This window comes from Gallus gallus, chromosome 1 (assembly GCF_016699485.2).
Source record: "Gallus gallus isolate bGalGal1 chromosome 1, bGalGal1.mat.broiler.GRCg7b, whole genome shotgun sequence".
NCBI classification, from domain to species: domain Eukaryota; kingdom Metazoa; phylum Chordata; class Aves; order Galliformes; family Phasianidae; genus Gallus; species Gallus gallus.
Genome location: NC_052532.1, coordinates 82,857,658 through 82,874,450, shown reverse-complemented (window position 1 = coordinate 82,874,450; position 16,793 = coordinate 82,857,658). Strand labels below are relative to the sequence as shown.

At 43.0% G+C, this 16,793-nt stretch overlaps 1 protein-coding gene across 46 annotated transcripts in view; it reads right to left on the bottom strand.

Moving 5' to 3' along the window:
* Positions 1 to 16,793, bottom strand: part of ZBTB20 (zinc finger and BTB domain containing 20) — a 477,629-nt gene that overhangs the window by 115,436 nt on the left and 345,400 nt on the right. For 2 of the 46 annotated variants that reach the window (XM_040646302.2, XM_046905171.1), the window contains exon 1: positions 718 to 953. The exons of the other annotated variants lie outside the window; for them this stretch is intronic. The gene's annotated coding sequence lies outside the window, so the exon portion shown is untranslated. Of the gene's footprint in view, positions 1 to 717; positions 954 to 16,793 lie in introns of those variants that run through there. 46 annotated transcript variants of the gene reach the window in all.

The window sequence follows — 16,793 nt, the reverse complement described above, 5'->3', positions numbered from 1 at the left end:
ATAGAAAAACATATCTCCGGCATTAAGCTCGCTCTCCCCCTTCCTTTGTAAAGAACTCTTTGTTCTCTAGTGAAAATGCTGAAAAAACCCCGGGCTCCCTGAAACAAGTGCAAAACACTTAGAGGCTTTTGGGCTGGCTGGGAGCCAGGAACCCTCCCGCTGTCTGGTTAGGAAGAGAGGGAAGCGGAGAGAGAGGAGAGAGAGAGAGAGAGGGAAAAAATTGGAGCTTCCTTTAATAGACATAGGAAGCAGGTCTTTTTTTTTTCCCCCCCTTTCTTTCTCTCTTTCTTTCTTTCTTTCTTTTTTTTTTTTTTTTTTCAAAACTGGCGGTCAAGCGTTAAGTAACTCCCTGCCTAAATCCACCTGCTGGCGATGAACTTGGGCAGCCCCCAGGGGTGCACAAAGAGGAGCCCCCGCGCCGCGCTCCGCGCCCCCTCCCCGCTGCCCTGCTTCCATTCTCTGCTCCCGGCACACCAATGCCCACAGCTCCTCTCCCCCTGCCACCAGCGACAGACATACCAAAATACACGCTCGCTCCAGCTCCTTAAAGAGCAGAGATGGGGGGTAAAAAAAAAGAAATCATAATAATAAAAAAAAAAAAAAAAAAAAGGAATAGAAAAAGAAAAAAGGAAAAAGGAAAAAAAAAGGAAAAAAAAAAAAAAAAAGCTTTTCCCATCTCGGCTGCGACAGTGATAAGGGGTAGGGAACATCTCATACCTGGTGTGAATGCTAATCAGCCAGGAGTTCTCCTTTTTTCCCAAGACAGGGAACTGTTTCCTTCCAAATTTATTAGAACCTCCTCCACTGCCTCTTTGAAAAACCTTCTTTGTCACCCTCTTCCCAAGTCCTGATACTTCTTTAAAAAAAAAAAAAAAAAAAATGGCTTCGGAGCTCCTTCTATTCTTGATATTGATTCTCTCTCTCTCCCTCTTTCTCTCTCTCTTTCTCTCCCCCCCACCCCCCCACCCCTCCTCCTTTCTCCTGTCTCTGTCTCTTCTGAGTGGTCTATTGATAAGTCCCTAGAGGCACTGGGTCAGCCTGCCCGTAGGAAACCAGACACAATGCACAAATCTCCGAGTGCCATTCTGCCATCAGCAAGCAGACCACGTTTAGGAGGGAGGAAAAAAAACAGTAGAGCAAAAGACAGAGAGAGGGAGAGAGAGGGAGAGAGTGTGAGAAAAAGACTGATTGGAACAGGAGGGAGGGAGGGAGGAGGGAGGGAGGGAGAGCGACACTGCCAGTCAGGTTAATCATCCCTACTTTAATTAGCTGTTCGGCTTAGACATAAAACAATTGAATTTGAATGATCTGTCAGTGGGCTCGGCTGAACCAAAGGGGAAATGCGAATATTACAAAAAAGACTGTTGGTGTATTCAGATAAGCTCGCCTGGAAAATCCTCCAAGGATAACTATTAAAACTTACCACTAAACAAAAAGTACCAAGTCAGACGGCGTTGCATGGGGGCCCTCTCCCAAAAGCCGGACGATCCCTTCCCTTGCCCTTTGCCGTGCCACGGGAGGTTCCACCGAAGCAGCTACACGCAGTCCTGGAGCCCCACGGCCACCCGTCCTGGGTGGGAAGGGGTTTGGGTCCCTGCCACCCCTGGTCCCATACAGCAGGAGCGTGGGGCCGCTCAGCCACATTCTCCTGGTGGATCAGTGACAATTTCTTATTCTGGAACTACACGAGATCTGAGAGCGTATCTGAGCTACGGATGTGTCTACATACACACCGGCAAATCGAGTGTTTGCTGGATCCGCATGGGGATGCTGTAAAAAGGCACTGCCAGCTATTAGGATAGACGAGTCCCAGGCACCAGGGATGAAAAAAAGCTCTACCTAAAAATAGGTGGCAGAGCAATCTATTCGTTCTGCCCCAGGTTGTGAACTGAAATGCAGTTCGAATGAACTAATCCTGGCAACAAACACGGCAGAGCTGTGTGCCAGGCAGGAGGTACCTGGAATCATAGAACAGAATCATAGAATTGTTTGAGTTTGGAAGAGACCCTTAAAGGTCATCTAGTCCAACTTCCTGCAATGAACAGGGACACCCACAGCTAGATCAGGTTGCTCAGAGCCCCGTCCAGCCTGAAGAGCCCTGTTTAGCTTATGGTGCTTCTGCAGGTCCCCTTGGAAAGGTGCGGCTGGGCACCCCCTACCCCACAGCAGGCAGCGGAGAGTAGCATTACCCCAGCACCGTGAAATTGCAGCTGTATACAACCTGCTGAGCACAGACCCCTCACTCCCCAAAAGCTGTCCCTTGTCAGGGGCTGGGAACTTGCTCAGGGCTTTGGGGTACATGCATACCCCTCCCTAAAGGGACAGCAAGGGATGAATATATTGTGAGACATATCTTCCCTATGTGTCAAATGCACCCACTGTACTGCCACAGCACTAAATCCAGAAATTCCCAATCAGCTCTATGAGCTGTATATAAAGTTTGAAATGGGCTTGGCTAACCTGCAAGCATTGCTCTAAATCTGAGAAGAAAGTAGGGAAGGAGTGTAAAGCTCAGCTGACTGGTCTTCAGGAGAGAGCTCAGGGATTCCCTCTCACTTCGCATTTTGGGTACAGATGCTTAAAAAAAGATTAAAAACAAAAAAAACAAAAAACAACAAAAAAAAAAAAACAGGCAAAAGCCTTAGCAACTTCTCTACATTAATTCGGCCGTGTCTTCTATGCACATCTCCAGGCATAGTTAGCAACAGTTTTTATGTATTTTGCTGTTCATGGGGAGCTGACAGGGGACATCAAAATTATTAATCCCTTCTCTCAGACTCTCGTGCAGGAAAAGGTGGGTTCCTGCAACTGTCTTCCATTTAAAATGCAGCATCCTGGGTGGCACAGCAGAGACAGGAGGTAGAACCAACTGGATTTGGCAGAAGAGAGACACAGTGCATACGCAAATGGGACACTGGACTTATTGAGGTCTGTTAAATGCTACTTACGAGTTGTCTCTCCAAAATATGAATTGCTGCCACTCAAAATGTGCAGTACTCTAGCAGGATTATGAGAGGAAAGGCACTACCAAAAGCACCACTAAAGCAGATTTCAGAGGAACACAGTGCCATAAAAGGCCTCAATCACCTTCCAGACAAGGAGATTTTGCAGAGCACTGTGACACAGACAGTCAGTTTTCTCTTCTCTGGGTCAGTACCAAACTAATAATCCAGCAGGGTGCAGAACAGCCTTGGGCTGCGTTTCTAATGAAAGATGCTGTGACCACTTGATGCAGGAGTTCACTGCAAGAAACAGTGTACATCCATGTAATTACAGGCTACAGTAATGGTACAAGGGGCCCTCAGTAAGGTTGCACAGGCAACATTAACTGTGGCATTTCCTAACTTTTAAGTGCTTGACTTAGCAACATTAATGTTACAATGATGTGTTTTCACTATAATTTCTCAGGGTATTCTCTTAAAGCAAACTTGAAGGCAGAATGCCCTTCCGTGGAGCAGGAGCACCTGCAGAGCTCTAATACAGAGAATTGCCAGACAAACCTGCTGGTAAGCAAGCAGCCACCAGCAGAGTGACACTTCCTCCATGGTTCCGAGAGTGTTTGCCTGACAGTGGAAATGCTGAGATTCAGCAGCCCTACACTGAATGCCATAGAACAGAGGGAAGTGCACGGCCCTGGGGAGAGACCCTTCAGTCCCTGGACTGAAGAACCGGTATTCCTTCTAACACCGTCATCTTGCTTCCATTCCCTCCATTCAGGTGACTCCCTGGACTTGTATTGCTCCTGTTTTCTTCATTCCTACACTGCTCCTTGTCGCAGTCTGTTCTTCATCCCATTGCACAGGAATGAGCGTTCCCTCAAATTCCTCTTTGCCTCTCCTCCACCCCAGGCAGGCTGGACACTGAGTGCAGCACAGCATGCTGCTTAGCGGTAAATGAGGCCATGTGACGTTCCAGGCTGCCTTAACTAGACCACTTCTTGCAAGACTGTTTAAAACTAATTCGGGTATCATAATTTGCAATCCACAGTGTAGACATATCAAAATGTCCTTGTTCTCATTTCCAGTGCTTGCTGCCATAGCAACCCCTGGTCAAAAGGAAATTTCCATTGATATCAGAAGGAGCAGCATTTCACCCAGGTGAGTTTCTACTATGTGGCACATATTTTATTAGCATGTCTTCCTGGTACACTGATCCCCAAATCTCCTGTACTGTTTAATGTAGAAAGTGCTACTGCTAAGTTCTGCTCTCAGAAGGTCCCCTCCTACCAGAAGCTACACAAGTCAAAGACCTCCTGATTTCTGCCAGCATTTCAACCAAAAGCAGACCTGGAATCTAAATGCAAAAGGCCAAGAGCAGCTCCAGAAATGCACAGCATCTTCCCCTCCTGAGATTTCATCACAGTTTTACATTAATGTCCATGACAATGATTTATTTCTTTGCATTGCACCCCCTAGCTTACTTGCCCTTCGTAAAAATCACTGCATGCATCGAGAAGGTTCCACCAAAGAAGTGAGAATTGAAAGCTTGATCTGACCAGTTGGATAAAGTTTGCTGTTTCCTTTGGGAAAGGCAATCAGTGCTGCAGCAAGCTTTCAGTCTCTCCCGCGTGATATTCAGTCTGTAGGAAGACAATGTGGCAATAGAATTGGAATAGATGTTTAAATATGAGAACCGTCAATGCATTTGCCACTGGCAAATGGCAGGATTTATGAAAGGCAAAGCCACCAGAACAGCTCCTTGCTTTCTGACTTCTACTTGCATTACATAGCGGCAGCCAAAAGGAGGACACAGAACAGCAGCAGACAGGGAAGGACCTGGAAATGACACGGCGCTCGTTCCTTTAATGTATATGAAACATTCCGCTGTGCCACTCAGCTGACATGAGCTGACGTTAATGGGAAATCAAGAGATCTGGGTGGCACAGAGGAGAATTTGGTTCTGCAGAGAATGAAGTGCTCTGTAATGAAGGATAGTGAAGAGCTCCATCTACCTGAAAAGAGGGTGTAACTATGTAATCTCAGGATAAGTTGCTTAAATATATTCCTTTAATTTTATTGGCTTATCCTCACAAGCATCTGCGAGCCTCTTCTTTTTGTTCAGAGATGTAAATCAGCACAGCATGTTGGAGAGGGTGAATATACTGTTAGCAATCCATACAACAGAAATCAGAAAAAAAAAAAAAAAAAAAAAAAGACTGAAAAGTCCACTTGTTACAGAAGTCTCATCCTTGCTCTTGGGAAGATCTTCTGGGTATGCCATCATTGCTATCTCACACCCCTATGCACGTTCATTTCTATCTTGTATGCAATTTGATTTTTCAGGGCAAAAAAAAACAAGCTTATTCCCTGTTGTGCTGGTTACCAGAGTTGTGTATTAAAACACTGCCAAATGTCCAGGACTGGTTCCTAAAGCACCTAGCACTGACACCAGGCAACTCCCAAGGCACTTCCCTTCAGAGAGTTGATGACAAGAAGGAAATATAAGGGGAACATCAGAGACGCTCCATATTTTTTCCCTCTTAGACAAAACAAATATTATGTTCTAGTTTGTGGAATGAGAAATGAAAATACTTCAAACTGAGCTGAGAAAGATGTTGTTGTTCTTTTTTGCACATTACCACCAGCAGTAAGATGCTGAAAAGTGAGCCACACTCTGACAGGCACCGGTGCAATCTGCCTTCACTGGAAAAGCAACAGTGCAGCCTAGGGTAGCTCCATAAAACATCTGGCTAAGGAGACATGAGAAGAGCAAGGCTCTCTCCCACCTGTCTTCAGCTGCACCAAGCTGGAAAGGAGCACGTGCATTTTCTTAATGAATGAAGGAAACCCTGTCACTGCTTAGAAACCAGATAAATAAAGAGGTGGCTTTTGCAGGCAACATGTTTTCAGTATGATTCTATGGGTGTTTATTGTGAGGGCCTCAGAAGTCTTTTAAACAATGAAAACATTAGCTCTCAATCTCACTCTACCACCTTCTGCCATCCATACTGTTACCAGACTGTATCTCTGCTCCAAAATTAAAAGCACTATGTGTTGTATTAAGTTCACTCTATGTTGTTCTGTTTGGTTGTATTCTATTCCGTGATTTTCTGAGAGGAGTATTTCAGGGTGTCAGAAAGCTTAATTTTCTCTCATACTTACATAGGAAGACAGGAAGGCTTTCCCATAGGCTCAGTGCTGAGTAGAATTATTAATTACTTTTGTATTCCTCATACAGGACAAAAACTTTGTAAGAACAACAGTATTATTAGCAGTTTTAGGACAGCCTCAGCATGCCAAAACTGTGAGAATCCCACCAAAGTCACAAGACTGATTTCTAAAACTACCCTGGTCCTTCTTTTTATAACTTTTTTTGCTCCTTCTCAGAATGACAGAACAAAATCAATATTGCCAACAACTTCAACTTCAGAAGGAGAATACTGACCTCACTCTGACTCTGGCTTTTCTGTCCAACAATCAGTTATTTTCTGAAACTACCCAACATTTCCTCTCAACCAGCTCTGTCTTAGCATGAATTCCTACACACTCCCTCCCCAGTCCCCTTGGCACTTCTGGAGCATATTCCCAGGTACAAGGGTTCCTACTCTGTGTATGCCATTTTCTTTTTTAGATTTTGATATGAGTGGAGGAGGAAGTCAAAGAGTTAGAGGAGAGTGTAGAGTTCTGTCTCTTTTGTGTAGCAGAGAGGATTGCCCATCATATCCTGGAGATACGAGAAAAGAAGACCCTGATAGGGCTGACTGCCATCCCCTTCTCATCACTGACACAGCTGCTGCTTGCAAGGTGACTGGAACAAAACCAGCTCAGGAAGAAATCAAGAGTAGTTCATCACTCATTTTTTTCTGCCTGTTTGCTCCTAGTGATCTTGGAACACAGTTTATTGTTAGTTTTATAAACAATCCTCCTGGTTTCAGCACATCATGCCTATTTTGAAATGGCTTGCCTTCTTGGGCAAGTCTCAAACTCTTCCTCTTTCTTCCAGCTCACTGCCTCCCCTTCTGGTTTTACTGGTGTGTGTGTGTCAATTCCCTGATAACATGCTCTAATAAAAAGAAAAGAAGGGGCCATAGAGGCAACTTTCACTTTCTTTTGATGAGATTGTGGCCACACTGAAGAAAGTGTACCAGAAATCTCAGTAATGTCATTTTGGTCAATACAACACCTCTTATGGGCTTGAGCTATTCACACTCCTGTATAGCCTGTAGCACAAATCAACAGAGCCTCTTTTATATTCTTCTTCTGATATTTCTCTCTGACCTTAGAGAAACAGAGAATTGCTATAGGGCAGTGAACTCTCATTTTGCCCTTGACATTTCTGCAATCCATTTCCCTGAGTTGGGAGACCCTTTCACAGATCTGGAACTTCACCAGCATAGGGAAGAATTAATATAATTAAGAATTAGACACAGGGTCTCTAAAATGGGAATCATAACAATGAGTAACGTCACAAGAGTGTTTTCAGAATTAATTCATGTAAGTAAAGCACTTAAAAGATAAAAATGTAGGAGCTGTCATATCAGATTAGACCACTTCCCCATCCAGCTGAGCACCTTGGGCTCAACAGAGAGAAGCAGTACACTCAAGGCAGCAGAATTAGGGTCCCTGCCCCATGTAGGGAGGGGGTCCAGCCTAAGCCCAGACAATGTCAATTCTTAGTCCTATTTTATGACTTAGGGAGGGAGCATGTATAAGCCTTTCCAACCCACTGTCACTAAAAAAAAGTGGTCTTAAAGAAATGAACAATGTACATCATAAGAAATAGGCTGGACAGTGGCCATAAAGCAGTTACTTCTGTTCTTGCACAGGACAGCTTCTGACCAAGAGTTTCTGCTTAGAAGTGAAAGAACCTAAAACTACTAAGTTTGGAAGCACAGTTAATGAAAAAATGGGTACATGGGTGTACACACACACATGCACACACAATATGGTTAAAAAAACTACCTGATTCTTGTTGGCTCTGCTCTGAGCGGGGGTGGGGTGTTGGACCCAGATGACTTCAAAAGATCCTTTCCGATTTTTTGTTACTCTGCAATTCTGTGATGCCACAATTTTCCATTGCAAAGTTCCATCACTGAACACTAAACAAGTTCTGGTAAACATCACTTCTAATGCAAATACTATTGGGGAAGTTTCTTAAGTCCAGGATGGAAACTCTAGCTCCAACAAGGAGAAAGAGAGTGACCCCAGAGTCCAGTGGTTGAGGCTGTGATATGAAACCTGGATGGGTCTCACCCATGTGGGGAGCAGCTGTTGGCAGCTGAGCCATTGGCTCTCCTGAGTTTACAAAGAGTTTTGAAAACTCTTATTGAAAAAGTTCCTTTGCCAAGACAAAAGTGTACTCCAAAACTTCAGATGCTTTCACTGTGGGGAACTGCTGTTTCCTGGCAAGTTTTCCTGTATGTCCATGCATTCTGCAAGTGCCTGCAGCCTGTACATGAATGCTAACATCAGTTGTGGCAAAGCTAACAATTTTCCTGTGAAACTTCACTATTTCAGGTAGTTTGGCACTTTTCTATGATTCTTGTAATTTTTGCAGCTTTATCGAACAGCTTTTCTGAAAAGAAACTGGATGGGTTTGGATGGGTCTGTCTCCACGTAAGGGTGGAGGTTTAAAATTTATTTTTACTTTCGCATTAAACATGCAATGTTTAATAGAAGCAATACCAAAAAAAAAAAAAAAGGCAAAACCCTATTAAAAGACAGCTGCAAAGTATCTTTGTGTGTGATTTACTCTATCCTATACTCTACTCTAGAAGAGAGTAAGCAAAAAAACAAAACAAAACAAAACAAATTAAAGATGATTTGTGAAAAACCCAGTCCCTCATACCTGGCCAAGCCAGAAATGAGTCTTATATTACTGGGGCTGGACGAAACATCGTCAGTACTGAATTGTTACATAAGAATATGTTAGTGCTGTAACATGAGTGTAGTCTTTTAAGATGTGAAAGAGCGTTATCTAACCTCTCTGCAAAGTTCAGGAAGAAGAGCCATATGTCCAAATAATCATTTTCTTGGTGGTGTTTAACATGTCAGATTTTTCAAGGGGCCTATTTCAAGTAAAAAAAAAAAAAAAAAAAAAAAAAAAAGAAGAGTGTGAAATGCATTTTGATTTTTTTTTTTTTTTTTTGCCAAAAGCAGCTCATTTTCAAGCTTGCAAGGAAACAAGAAAAACAAAATCAAATGTCAAGCAGATTTGCTCTTTGTTGTAATTAATACGCAAGCATTTGCTTGTAGATGGTCCCAAGCCTGTAAACAACTAGTGCCAGTTGTGGTGCCACTAAAAATGAGAAGTTCTCTGAGAATCAAAGGGCCAAGTGTTCAACCAGGGAAAATATTCAAATCAGTGGCCCTACGCCAGTTTACATCAGCTGGGGATGTGACCACAACGGAAGGATGGCAGGAAGCAGGATGAGGGAGGATGTGCCACGTGTTGGCAGGATTAGTCCTTGCGTGCTAAGAGCAATGGAACAGCAAAGGAAGGTAAGGACAGGCTTCTTCAGAGAGGGAGGTGGGAAATAAGTAACCAAAAATAAGGAAATTGCAAAATCTTACATTGCACCCTGTGTGTATGCTCAAATTCTTGTGAGGGATGTTAGCTGAGATTTCTGTTTGAGTCAGAGCAATGTAGTGGATGAAAAGGCCTCATCTAGCCAGGGGGATTTCCTGAGGTCATGGCAGACCAGCTCAAGACACTGCTAAGAGGCTTGACTTCATGTGAGTTTTTGTTGCATCTGTAATGCTTACTCCAGGTCCCCTAGAGCTTTCAGTGCCACATCACAGTGCTACATGTACTATGCTGTACAAGACCAGGCATCTTCCCTTCCTTCTCCTTGTTTTTTCAAGCCAGCAGTTCGGGCTCCAGGCTCTGTCTTTGGGGGCTTTGATTGAGGGGAAACTTTTTCTAAAAAGGCTGAAGAAAAATGAAAAATTTCCTGTTGAATATTTGCTCTTCTCCTCCTCTCCCCCATGCTGTCTTGTGGAGGCGTTCAGAGAGAGAGAGGGGAAAAAAAAAAAAAGAGGGAGGTATTTTTCTTCAAAGGGGCTCACTATGTTTCCTGAAATGAGATGCTGGAAACATTTCATCACTGAGGGCTGTTGGCTTAGGATCTGCTCATATTTACATCAGAGTGATTCAGTAGCAATTCCACTGAGGTCTCTAGAAGTGCTGTGGCATCCCCTGGCCCTCACTCAGTGCAAGGTCAAGCCAACTGACCCAAAATGTCCAGTGGAACCCACTGTGGTTTCAGTTCTGCACCAGATCACAGGATGGGTGCAAATGTGAATTCAGGGCAGAGAAAGTGTAAACCTGTACCAACTTTCCAGCTGAGATGTTCAATATACTGTTGAACTTGAATGTTGGAGGCAGGAAGCAGGGCAAAGCCAGGACAGCAGAAATGGCTACCAACAGGGGTGTATGATAGCAGGAAAAAAGAGCTGTGGCAATATACAAGAGTATATTGTTTTGTCACTTATTTTACTCACACCTGTGTGCAATTTGTAATTCTCTCCTATTACTCATGCCACTTCTGGATTTAGCCCTACAGACTGGAACAATCAATTACTTTTAGCAATATAACCACTTCATTTTGAAACTGGTTTGAATGGTGAATTAGGTCTAGATTAAATAATTAAACTACAGGCCAATAGTAGGTGTTTACTCTATGTTAAGTTGGCATACCACTCTATACTGAGTTGACGGGTATTACTTTTTAACATTTCAATGTACTCAATAATTAATAACACTACATTGTAAAATGGCTGAATAACCATCACCTTAGAATGCTAAAGCTAACACCTCCAAATTCAATCTCTTCTCCGAAGAGTCTATAAAGAGTTCAATCTTTCAAATTATCAGCTCCAGAAAGGAAGTGAAGAACGGAACCACAAAAAATGATGAAGTAAGCTGTTTAACTCTGTGTGCATCAGCACTCAGGTTGTATGACTTCGAGCAAATGCTATACTTCCGTTTCCTTGCCTCTACATAACAATATTACCTAATTAATTGATTGCAATAAAGACCACACATTAAGAAGCATTTCAGCAGACAACTTGAAGTAGACATTTCTGATGATTTCACAGAAAGTATCTTAAAAATGACCCTTATAACAAAATAAATATGTGTTTAGGTGTTCTGTCAAATCAAGAACCGTCCCTCAGTTTCCTCTTCAGCTAAATGGTGAAAATACGATTTATCTGCCCAGGGAACCCCAAGGAGAGCTAATTCATTAGCAGTTACCCACAAGAACTCCTCAGGCAGAAAGTGATGAAGAATGCTGTCACGTGAGATACTACTGATAACAGACAGAAAAAGACTAAAGTTCACCTCATAGAAAGTTTGGAAAGTCACTGTAACAGAACCAGAGGAGTGAGCAAAGAGTGAGGAAAAGAAGGAGGAGGGATGAAAGAAGGGCACATTTTCAGAGGAAGGAAAACCACAACACATTCAGAAGTGGCAAAAGGACTCTATAGGAAATGAGAATACTGGAGATACGTAAACTAAATGGACTGCTCAAATGTCGTATTTAAATGCAAGTAGTCATATTAAGAGTCAGGAATCATCAGTCTGGGATAGAGAAGTGTGCATTTGGCATTAAATACGGCCTTTTCCTTCCTGTAACACTTAGAAGGGTACAAACTGAAATGGAGGAAGAGGAGGGCTCTTCTGATTTACAGCAGAAAATCTTGTCCTCCTGTGTATTGTTATTATAAGGTCTGAAATAATACAGACAGAGAAGATGGAGTGTACATTATAGAAATAAACTGGAAGCAGCGTTAATGGTTAGAAAGACTTTTCCTTTCCAGCTGCCATTGATACGAATGACGCTCATTCTTGTGCTGGCAAAGGGAAAGAATAGTTGAGTTAATGTCATTTTTTCTTCCCTCAATTCTCAGATTTGACAACTACCAGGCTACACTATTTCACTAAGAAAAAAAGGCCTGTTTTTCACTTAAAAGCACAAAAAGTATACAGAGAAAGTCATTTTCAAGGTCAGAGGGTTGTTTTGACATTTAAGAAATACTAGAACAGATTTTGGCTTTTAAATTTGTAAACCAGAACTACTTCCTGACCTGAGAGACAACCTGCCAAATTTCTAGCTGACCACAGACTTCTCAGGGTAAGCTGGAATCATCAGGTATGTGATGCTGTCTAGGTGCCTGCCTCTGTGAACTTAAAATGAAATACTGACCAACCTTAGAAACACAGTTTCTGAGACCCTTCATACAAGTGACACGTTCTCGTTCTCACAGTAACTAAAGAGGCAATCCTTTCTTTAATAAGTAAGTTGGTACAATATTTTGCTAACTACTGGAGAATTCAATACCTTGAGATGAAAATACTAATGAAAAAAAATGAGAGAAACAGAAATATTTAAGCAAATAGAAGCCAAGTAGCTGCTTTTATTTTATACCAAGGCTTTGATCCTCCTACCAACCCTGCTGCCATACAAACCAATTCCATTTATCGTTCTGTCTGACAAGCCAGAGATCTCCAAGACTGCACAACTGCAAAATCCCACGGCAAACTGCAAGTGGGCTGACAGAACGGTTCACAAAGAGCATGCACACGCAGGTGGGTTATGCATATATTGCTAGCACAACCTTGCTGTGCAAGCTCAACATGACTTTGTGCACATGCAGTATAAAAGGGTCATATTGCTGTTAAAGACATGCAACAGAATGCTTTGCATTGCTTCCTGTTGCTCTTACAGTCCCTTCTGCCTGTGCTCATGGCTCTGTTTGTTCCAAATGGGTTGTAAACCAGTTACGTTGCTCAAGTTGAGAGGTTGTACTTGCCTCTCACTCCAAAACAGCAATCAATTTTGCTGTTTCGAGTAGGCAAGAAAAAACAAAAATGTTCATTGTTTTCCTTCCATATTTATTTTTTAATCAATCCTGAGAAAGCTTGAAAAAAATCAGTCCAAAAAGGTGAGAACTGGAGGTGCGCAGGCAGCCATGCTAAGCCATAATTGTTGAAGTGGAGGGGCTGCACAGAGGATGCAGAGTTTCTTTTGCTTCTGACATGCCTCCCATGTGCACCTGTGCTGCTTTAAGTGATGTCAGCTGTTGTATTCAAAGTATTGCCATTGGAAATGTATTTTTCTTAAGACTTTGCTTACTGGGTTTTAGTACGCTTCTCCTACTTCAGACAGAGTTTCAATGCAACTGTATTCAAAGGTCTGTTGTGTTTTTTTTAAGTGTTGTTCATACTAGTTACTGGAAAAGCACAGAATTTGCCAGCCTGCAACTCTGTTCTACTGACACTGCTCTGGCCTTACAGGGCAGAGGGGAAGGATTTATCTCCAACAACGTAACTCACTGACTTCTGCCTTCTACTAATCCTTCTCCTCTTTTCTCTATCTAGTCATCTCAACATATCATCCTCTGATCAACAAATATTTTAAAATCATACAATCTAAAAGATGACTTGGGAAAGCAAGAACAAAAATAGTCAAGAACCTGAAAATTACTGCTGCACGGAGTGAAGGTGTACAAGAAGGAGAGATGTGGAACAATGCTGCTCAGCATTGTTTTTGTATGAAAATCAGAAAACATTTAAATGCAGTAGTGGAAAAGTTTGGGGCCAGAAAAATTATTTGTATTATTTCAGAGAAAGCAAAGCTGCTAGTAAATTTGAAGAGCATAATTTCCTCCTAATGCCCAGCTAAAGGGTAGTTCAAGAGGTCATTTCGTTTGAGGATCACAGAATATCCTGAGTTGGAAGAATCCCATCCCAGATCACTGAGTCCAACTCCTGGCTCCACACAGCACCACCCCAAAAGCCAAACCCTATGTCTGAACGCACTGTCCAAACACTTCTTAAATTCCAGCACTCGGTGCTGTGCCCACTGCCTTGGGCAGCCCGTTCCATGCCCACTCCTCCCTGGTGCACACCCTGTCCCTAACCCCCAGCTGCCTCTCCCCTGACACAGCTCCATGCCGTTCCCTCGGGCCCTGTTGCTGTCACAGAGAGCAGAGCTCAGTGCTGCCCCTCCGCTCCCTGTGAGGAGCTACAGCTGCCATGAGGCCTCCCCTCAGCTCCTCTGCTGTGGGTTGAGTATACCATGGGCCCTCAGCCGCTCCTCATACACATTGCCCTCCAGACCCTTCCCCATCTTCATAGCATTCCTTTGTCCCTCGTATACTGTGGTGCCCAAAAATCAACACCCTGATCTTTGGGATTTCATGAGAAGCACCAGAAGAGGCACAGAGCTGTTGGCTGCAGCTCAATAGAGCACAGGTGGCAGATTGTTGCTGGCAGGAGAACAAGGCCAGCTTGTTGCTAGAAGCTCTGGAAACACCAGTCACCTCAAAAGGGCAAAAGATGAAGAGTAACCAAAATGGAGGCCCTTCATGAGCAACATGGTCAATACACAGGGCACTCTGATGAAGCTTTCAAAAAGCATATGAAAGATCAGCAGTGGCTGGCTGTTCTGGGGGGATGTGTTTGGTTAGGTGCTCCTAGGTGGCTAGGTACAATTTTTTTCTTCATGTGAATCCACAGTTTAGGTGAGCAGATTAAATCTAACTAATTCTGGGGCTGCTGCAAATGTGCCTGTAAAATGGCAAGCTGAAGTCTCCCTCGTGATTATTGTTTCACGAGGACCTCAGATCAGCTGTGCTTCGAAAATGGAATTATATTTATGGCCCAATGAAATATCAGCACTGAATCCTTAACCTGGGGTTGCTGCTGGAAATCTGATGCATAATGCACAAGGCAGTGCCGAGCATCACTCTCAATCTCAGTATCAGCCATTGTGCAGAGCTAAAAGAGGGAGCACAACGAAGCCCATGTGATGGGCAAAGTAAGGCAACAGTGCTCTGTGCTTCAGCAAGGAGAGGGTTTCTTAGGTGAGAACAGCATTTCTACAAAACTGCTGACAACAGCTGAACTTCTAGATGGAACAGCATTCTGGAGAGCTGTGTCATGCTAATATGCAGAGGGAGAAACTGAGGTGCAGTGACAGGAAAGCACAAGATTCTCTCAGCATCAGAAGGAGCTTTTCTGCTAGGGCTCAAGCAGAAACCCACGTCTCAATCCCAACAGCAAGCCACAAGCTCATATTGCTTTTACTACAAACAGATTTCCCTGCACCATACTGTACTTTTCTTCTTGCTGACTGTTCAGTATGGCCATCCAAAAATACTCCTATTTGTGTTATTTTTCACACACACCGCCCTGAAACAAAATTCAGTATGAAAGAAGAGCAGTTTCCTCCAGCACAGCTCAACATCCAAACTAAGCAGCAATAAAATGGCATTTATTCACCAACCGAGGTTTCAAACAGTAAAATGATTGTTGCTGAGCTACGGATTGGCCTGTTTCCTGAACACGACCCCAGAATACATTGCCAGTGGCAGCTCTGTCACCTCTGTCATCATCTCCTGGGGGAGGAGGAGGAGGAGCATGCACATGTGTGGGGCTGGGGACAATACCTGAACTCAGTGTCACGATCACAGGGGCAGAATGGGGCAGGATTCACCTTTGGTACTGAGGTGGAAGACAGATAGAGGCAAGCTGGGTATCTGGTGTTGGTGTGACTCTTTCTTCACCTGCTATGGGAGCTGGAGAGGGACGCGCCCTGGGCTCCCCAATGTCAAGCACACCTGGGAGCAGCTGTACTTCAAAAGCTGAGCAAGCTGAAGGCATGGGGCTGCTAAACATGCTCACATTTTCTTTCTACACGAACTCTGGCAAGCCCTGCACCTTTCTCTGTGTCTTTGTTTTCCTGTTTGAATATGTGATATTCAAATGAAATATAAATATTAATATTTGATTAACTCACAGCTACAAAGCTTAGTTCCTTAAATTCTAGTACAGATCTTTGAAATCTTTGAAAAACCAGATAAATATGAATTCTTTTATTTTTCTAGCATTACATTAAGGACTGTACAGTCGAAGTTGATGAATTAAATAATCTCTGTCTATATTTGCTTATATCTTTCTGAAACTGTTACCTTTTCAGCAGAAATTTCTCATGCCTTGTCTCAATCCAGAAGTGACATTTTGGTAAAGCTTTGCAAAAACTCATTCAGCTGTTTTTGAGTCATCCAAGTATGTAAAAACCAGTTTCCAGCTGTTAAGTTTTCCATAAGCCTTTTTTTTTTTTCTTAAACATGCTTGTATAATTATAACACAGCTTTGTTTTAAAACATCAAACTTGACACGTACATAGTCCTGAAAGAGAAGTAGCAGCACTGCCATGTTCGAAATCATTTGGTTTAGAAATAACAAGGCTATTACCACATTAGAATATCTTTCTTTTCCTAAAGATTCTCCCAGGCTTTAAGCTACAGTTTTCTAACTGTGGACACCACTGAAACTTTTCACCAGTATAAATGACCAAAAAGAAACCCCAAGCGCCAAAAATGAAGAAAAAGAGTCACTATTCTTGCGGTCTAAGTAAGATGAGACACAGGAGACTGGCAAGCACTAGGAAGAGGTCCTGTCTGTCCTGTCTATAGTTCACTCTGTATACACAAACACATTTCAAAGAGAACTGCTGTACCTCTAGCACTGTCTTCTCGCTCTAGACCTATGGTTATCTGCTCCCCAAAAGTTCAGAATTGTTACTTATGGTAGACAAGGACACTGCATTGTTCCCCTTACCATAACATACAGCCCTCAATGCACTGGCAATAGTTTTCCATAAGGGCTCTGAATTCAATTTGCCATTACACACTCCTGCAGTTTTAATTATTGCATCTTTGCAATCAGATTGGAGAAGATTCTTTGCTTATATTCTGCCCAGATAAAAGTGCAATGACATGATACCAAGCAGTCATTTATTTAAACATTTCATTTAATCTGAGGTATTTCAGTTTTTGATGCCT